At 32.8% G+C, this 7,195-nt stretch overlaps 1 pseudogene; it reads right to left on the bottom strand.

Moving 5' to 3' along the window:
• Positions 1–4,485: 4,485 nt before the first annotated feature.
• On the bottom strand, positions 4,486–5,791 carry LOC122738843 (annotated as a pseudogene).
• Between the last annotated feature and the right edge of the window lie 1,404 nt (positions 5,792–7,195).

Raw genomic sequence — 7,195 nt, 5'->3', positions numbered from 1 at the left:
AGGCTTGCTTGCTCTTTAACTTGGGAACAGAATTCCATTTCACTATGTTTGCTAATTTCAGATGTGCCTGTGCTCCTCCCCCAACTTAGGCTGCCACTCAAGATTGCTGTCTAGTTCCAAACATGACAAAACCATTGAGTTGTGCCTCAGTGCCAGCAGAGATCTCTGTAATCTTCCCCTGGCCAACCACTCGACCCTCTCACCAGATTGTGAGCTCAGTTCCAGAAGTAGCTGTTGCTGCAGCTGATTTCAGAGGCCCTGGAGACCTCTTTCTCTGGTGTGGCCTGGGGCTGCATCTGTATTTAGCGCAGCCTAGGTCTGGGTTCCACTCCCACCCCAGTATAGCAGACCTTTCCTGCCAACCTTCTAAGCTGTCTTTGGCTGGAAAATGATCTCACCCCATTCTTTTGTGGGTTCTGCTGCTCCAGAAAGTATCTTATTTGGAGGGTTTTGGTGTGATTATATGGAGAGTTCTTTAAAATTAAATAATATATTTCTAATTACTTTTAAGCTCTTTCTATAGAGGAAGTTTTTAATATAATTTTGTTGCATTATGATCAATAAATTATAGTTGGGTAATTCTGTTTTTCTATAGTTTTGTTAAGGTATTTATAGTTCAATGTATGCATGGCAAGATGTTTCAAAAGTGCTTTGTAAAGATAAGAGGTATATAAACTCCTTTATTTTTTTATTCTGACATTTTCAGAGCTCTCTTCTCTAAGTTTTCTAAAGTTCTATTTATGTCTTTAACTTTTTTTTTGTTTCTCTTTTTGGTTAAATTTATTTATGTCGGGAAGGACTATATTAAGATGTCCCACCTTTATAATTTTTATTTATATAGAACAATAATGTTATTACATGCATATGTTATTTGGTTGATATTGATTCTTTATCTATAATGCTTTTTTTTTTTGGCCAGGCAATGAGGGTTAAGTGACTTGCCCAGGGTCACACAGCTAGTAAGTGTCAAGTGTCTGAGGCTGAATTTGAATCCAAGGCCAGTGCTTTATCCACTGGGCCACCTAGCTGCCCCTATAATGCAATTTTGCAGAATGTAATTTACCTGCTTATCTCCTTTTCACTGTTTTATACTCATGATAGCCTTATCTGAATTCATGATAAATGTTTGCTAGTTGTCATTATATCTTCAATATCATAATTATTGGAAATATTTGATAGTTTTTTTAAGTTTACTATTTTCCTTCATATCCTAGTAGTATTCATTTTATTTATGCAAAAGATTTTAAATGTCATTAAAATAAAATTACCCATTTTATCTTTCATAATAATTCTTTTGTATGGTTCTGAAGTTATCTGATAGACATAGCTGGTCTTGTTTCCTCGTAATGTTTTTATGGTATGATATTTCATATTCAAGTGACATTGCCACATCAAATTTATTGTTCTATATGATATAAGCTGTTGATCTAAGTCTAATATCTGATTCACTCCTTTACAATTTTCTTAGTAGTTTTCCCAGAGAGGAAGTTATTTTCTAGGTACTTTAGGCTTTCATATTCATAAAACAATGGATTTTTTGTTCAATTATTACTGATTCTATCTTGTTTAACCTATTCCACTGACCTACTTTTCAATTTTTAACCATTACCAAATTGAGTCAGTTATTACCTTTTTATGATGGGGCTTATGGTCTTAAAATGTAATACACCCTCATTTTGTATCTTTTAGAATAGTAAATCCATTAATAGTCTAGATTTTTTGGTCCTTCAAATGAATTTTTATCTTATGTAGATATATAAATCTGTACATTAGTTTTGGTAACATCATTTTTATTATATTGGTGTGGCCCAGCCACAATCACTGAGTATCCTCCAGTTAATAATATGTTCCTTATTTCTTTGAGGAGACTTTTGTCATTATATTCATAAAGCTATTGAGTTTCCATTGGTAGGTTAACTTCAGGTATTAAATACCTTTTGTTTTTATTTTAAATGAAAATTTTCTATTACTGTCTCCTGATATTGCTATTACTATATGTAGGAATGAATGTTTGGTAGAGAACTGTTAAGCACTTTCTATGTGCCAGACCCCATGCTAAGCAATAGGAATATAAATACAAGCAAGCAAAAGAGTTTCTGCCCTCAAATAGTTTATATTCTAATAGGGAAAGAACACGTGGCTCTTCCAGATCTCTAAAGGTAACTAAAAGGCAGAAGGGAAGTGTTTTTGAGAAATGTCCTGGACATGTACATAGATGCCGAACAAGACTAGAACAATAGTCCAGAAAGAAGTCAAAGCTCATCTTTTGAGCCAATAGTTTGGGGAAGAATCAAAGTTTTAGTGGGAAAGGGATAAGGAGTTGGAGAAGGATGAGTGAAATAGTGGGGTAATTGCTGTGAAGTAGCATGGAAGTGTGGTTCCCTAGGGATCTTTGGTTATTAATAGGATATTTATAGTAAATCATCAAATCATTAGAAATAGGGAGAATTTTATTTGCTCTGTCTCTTTTTATGGCTTCACTTTATTTTTCTTTTTTATTGCTACTGATGGCATTTCTAAAATTATTTCAAATAGTATTATGGAAAGGGTTCATCCTTTCTTTGAAACTGAAATTAATTTCTTTGAAAATAGAAATGAAAAGTTTCTAGTGTTTCTCTATTGGATAAATATTATTTTTTGTTTGTAGATAGATACTTTTTATAATATTAATAGATCCTTCTTTAGATTTTATAAGTTTTTTAAACAAAAATTCATGTTGTTTAAAAAAGTATTTTTTCTGTTTATATTGGTATAATGATGTTATTTTGGACATTTTATAAATTTTTAATATCATCTTTTCCTAATGTCAAACTATCCAGACAACTTTGGTATAAAATTGACTTAAACACAGATGAATTTTGGGGGGAGGAGTACACATTGTTGTGGTCTTTTTTATCAGAATTTTAATAAAAATATTTTATCAAAAATATTACTCTATAGTTTTCTTTCTTACTTTATTCTTCCATGGTTTAGATCAATAATATACTTCCTTTAATATGTTTAAAAATCAGTGTGTGTTGGTATTAATAGTTCTTAAAAAGTAACATAGAATTCTGCTGTAAATCCATCTGGATAAGGGTTTTTACTTCCTCCTTTTTGCAATTCCTCAGTTCAATTTCCATTTGTGAGACTATATTATTTAAGATGTGTTTTAGACATTTCTGATTTGGGTATTTTTATGCATTGTGTAGATAATGCTCTGTTTTTTCAAATTCATTGTTTTGTTGATGTAAAATTATTCATAGTTTCTCATGGACTCTGATAAGTTCTTTTATTTTTCCTGGATTTGTTGTGATTTCTTTTTTATCGTGTTAGCTATAGTTTTAAAAAAATCAGTTTCTTAATATTTAAATAGTACATGATCTTAGTTTTATTTGTTCTAAAATATTTCTTCTTTTCAATTTATTTCTCCTGTAATTTTCAAAATATCAACTTTGGGACTTATTTTCCCCCTATTTATTGATTTTTTTTCTAAATTAATTATTTATTAATTTCATTTTACCTCTTTTTCCTTATTTTTAAATATATGTCAACAATATAATTTTCACCTCAGAAAAATGCTTTTAACTGCATCTCAGAAGTTTTGGTATGTTTTCTTATAATTATCATTGTTTCATGTAGCTATTTATTATTATTATAGTTCATTCTTGAATCCATTCATTATTTAGGAATTCATTACTATTTCCAATTAAAGCTATGGTCTTTTGTTTCTGCTCCCTGTAATGATTACTGTTTCTGTGTGTGTATAAATTATGATCTGTAAAGGATGTATTTAGCATTTCTACTTTTAAACAATTACTTGCAATTTCTCTGTGTTCTTATACATTGTTAATTTTTGCAAAGGTGCTATGTGTTCTTGAGGTATGTGTATTCTTTAATATTTCCATTCAAAAGAAGCCACAAATATTTATACTCTAAATTCTCCAATAGTTTGTTTAGTTTTATATTTTTCTTTATCTATATTAGATTTGTCCAGGTCTGAGAGAGAAACACCAAAGTCCATTATCATTATTATATTACCTATGTCTCTTTACAATTTAGTTAGCAATAAAGGTACCAGACCTACAGTGAGTTGGTAAATATTTACTATCCATCTCTGCAAAATCAATCCATAACACACTTTTATTTATTAAAAAACAAAAACAAAATATTTATTAATGTATATTGTGTGATACTATATAAGAATCAACACATGGTACAACCTGTGTGTCTGTTTATGGCAACAGTTAGCAGCTACTTGAGGGGTAGGATTCCCGAGTCTTTCCTTTACTCCAAGTACAACACCCATTTCCCATCAATGATATCCTTGACTGAAATGTGAGTGATGAAATGACAAGTTTTTACAGATTATTTTCTGAAGTAGATCACATTTGTCAGACATAGCTGACAAGGAGTAGATAATGCAACATCCAATGGTATTTACATTTCTTAATTACCAAAACCAAAATTGACCTTTTAACCTGATAGAGTACTTCCAATTCTCTCCTACGAGGTTGCCTTTTGTGTATATAAAATCAAAAAATGAGATATTAATCCAGGATCATCCTGAAATATTTCTACTTGGTTTGCCCAGGCCTCTCTATAATGCCATTCTATTCAGGGGTGAGGAGGGAAGTCACTAGGTGAGTTCTCCCTTTCAACTGACAAACAGTAGCAGGCAAAAATGGAATATTCTTGTTCCTCTTCATAAATGTTGTCCATGTTCAGCTGTGTAAGAGACAAGTTTCACTCATTTCTCTCTTCATTCTCATATAGAGACTTCCAGAAGTACAAACAGCACAATCTGACCTGAGGAAATATGTGCAAATGTGAAAGTCCTCTTTTTATCATCAGGTAATCCATATGTACAGTGATACTGCAACAGCTGAGATTCTTGAAATTTCATCAGAAATTTGCTTAAATCCATGCAATTAAGAATTGCTTAAGTTTGGTGTGAAAGGTTCTGGCTTTTGAAACAACAGTGACTCACACTTGCTCAGTATGTCTCTGGCATCCTGAAGAAGGTTAATAACTGGCATCTGAGACTTTTCTTCCAATGCTGTAACCACTTCCCTTAAGTCATTCCTGTGTTGGTACAGTTGGAGGTTACTCATCCTCTTTTTCTCTGTTTTGGTTTTCTTGCTGGGCCTCATGCATCTTCAGGTGCTCAAACATTTTGTTCTTTTCATTCAGCTCCACAATTCCTCTTCTTCATCACTCAGGAATTCACTTTTTTCATGAAATTCTTCCTCATATATTTCTTTTGACATTGCCACTTATTCTATCCATACAACAACCCATTCCAAGGTACCTTCTCCTCATGTATTAGTTTCTGAGTGTGTTTTATATTTCCATGTAGTAGTTTAAGATTCTTCTGGCGCTTTGTCCTATAGACCTCAGCAGCCTCTTCTATGGGTCAGATTATGTGAGCCTCAGATTCCTGTGATTGTGAACATGACACATTGAGTAGAGTTTTATCATCCATACAGAACAATTTCTGAGGCTTCTGGTGTCTGTCACACTTGCTGGGTCCCTCAAGCCTCTGCTGATGTTGTTTGCCAGTAACAATAGGTTTCCTTTTCCTCAAAATGGGTTTTTCCTTTTTCCTTAAAGTGTTTTTAAAAGCCCTTGACTGAGAGACTTCCCTAAACTTGTGGTAGAACATAGGCATGGGAGGTTCCCTGAAGCCACTGAGACAAGACTGGCAACCACTTTGTCCACAATCGATGGCCACTGGTTCTGTGGGACAGGCCTAACAAATGCTGCAGGTAAGCACATCCTGGTGAACTTCATTAATTTCTTTAGAAGCCATGATCCTTTGATATTCATGTTAACTGCTTCATTTCAGAAACTCAGTTGCAGGAGGAAAAATAGTTTTAAGCACAAATGTTCCACAATGCACATTTAATGTTTAATCAGTATCATTAATATTTTTCAATATTACTTTTTAAGACTAGAAAATCAACAACAAAATATATCAGGCCCTAATTTGTAGTATTTGCTGATTTCTGAGGTGTAAATGGCTGTTACAAGCCAGTTTGAGCTTGGTTCAGAGCACTCCTGCCCCAAACACAAATCCATATATCAGTCTGTACATCCCCACCACACATGCTGAGGCTAATGGCAAAGCAGCACAGAGTGCTTTAAAGATTAGTTTTATCCCTTAGCTATGTAACCTTAGGCAAGTTACTTGACTTCCATGGGCATTTTTTTTTGTCTGTAACATGAGGATGTTGGACTAGAAGGCTTCTGAGATCCCTTTTTATCTTTAAATCTATGGTCAGATGTTCACAAATACATAAAAGACAGATTAATGAAACATGAGTCAGAATAAAAAATGTCTTAAAACTGAGTGTAATCTTAAAAAGACAGATTTGAAACTGACCAATTCAAAGTTCCACTGCTCTAGGTGTATCATTTAACCTTTGTGAACCTCAATTTCCTTATCTGTAAATCCAGTATAGTAATACTAGACCTATTTATGAAGCAGTTCCATAAAATTACATTTGTAGAATTTGTCTATGTTTATTCTTTACTTTTTTTGTATACATGTTGCTTTCCTTTAATAGAATATAAGATCCAATCAGACAGGGAATTTTTATTCTTTGCATGCCTAGTACCTATCATAACGCCTATCATATAAGAAGGTCCTTAATATATATTTGAGTTAAGTTGAATTGATCAGTCGCCTATTCATTTCTTTGATCTTCTTGGAATGTTAACTTTCAAACCTGTAGTGGTACCATGTAATGGTATCATTAGGAAGGTGCACTTACACAAGTAGGGCTAATCCCATCCCTTGCTCTGACCATTTCTTTTCCTCCATTGCTCATTTTAAGTAATAGCATTCCCATTATCACACCAAGAAAGACTAATCAAATTGTCTTAAAGTAAAAATATTCACAAAAGCCTCTGAACCAAATCAAGGATTGAATATGGGCCCCCAAATCAAGAAAACAATTATTACGAAATAAAAATAGAAGAAAAAAGTATTGGTCTGCCTTCTTCTTTTGGGAAATAACTTCTATATTCATTCTCCCCCCCAGATAGAAACAGAATGCCATTTATTAGTAAACTCAAAGAGATTAAATACCAAAAAAAATAAATAAATAAAAATAAGCATCCAAATCATGGTACCAAATAAATATCTATTATAAAATAAGACACTTTTCTCCAATACTTAAATGCAAGAAGAGCATGTCAGTTGATGTTTTCT

This window comes from Dromiciops gliroides, chromosome 2 (genome assembly GCF_019393635.1).
Source record: "Dromiciops gliroides isolate mDroGli1 chromosome 2, mDroGli1.pri, whole genome shotgun sequence".
Taxonomy (NCBI): domain Eukaryota; kingdom Metazoa; phylum Chordata; class Mammalia; order Microbiotheria; family Microbiotheriidae; genus Dromiciops; species Dromiciops gliroides.
This window is presented reverse-complemented; position numbering and strand designations above follow the sequence as displayed.